At 70.1% G+C, this 298-nt stretch overlaps 1 protein-coding gene across 1 annotated transcript in view; it reads left to right on the plus strand.

The window, feature by feature from the left end:
- Ptprs (protein tyrosine phosphatase receptor type S) overlaps positions 1–298 on the plus strand; it is a 46,746-nt gene that overhangs the window by 8,829 nt on the left and 37,619 nt on the right.

Raw genomic sequence — 298 nt, forward strand, 5'->3', positions numbered from 1 at the left:
CTCAGCAGGGCCACCGCCCCACGCGCTCTCGGCCGTCCGCTGCTGTGCCCGCAGCTCTGTGCACACCTCTCCTCTCTCACACACCTCTTGCACGCGTGCTTGGGGGCACGCGGGCAGCTGTGTGTCCCCGTGCACTCTTGGTCCGCCCATGGTGGGCGCACACGTCCTCACTCGTACACTGGTGCCTCAGTTTCCCTGCTCACCGCCTTCAGCGTCCCGGCACCGTCCACGCACGGTCCCCTCAGGAGCCACCTTCCCGCCAGGCCTCCCGCTTCCCGCAGGGCCCCCCGAGGAGCCA

The sequence above is a fragment of the Fukomys damarensis genome, unplaced genomic scaffold (assembly GCF_012274545.1).
Source record: "Fukomys damarensis isolate Sample0158 unplaced genomic scaffold, DMR_v1.0_HiC HiC_scaffold_37, whole genome shotgun sequence".
Lineage (NCBI taxonomy): Eukaryota > Metazoa > Chordata > Mammalia > Rodentia > Bathyergidae > Fukomys > Fukomys damarensis.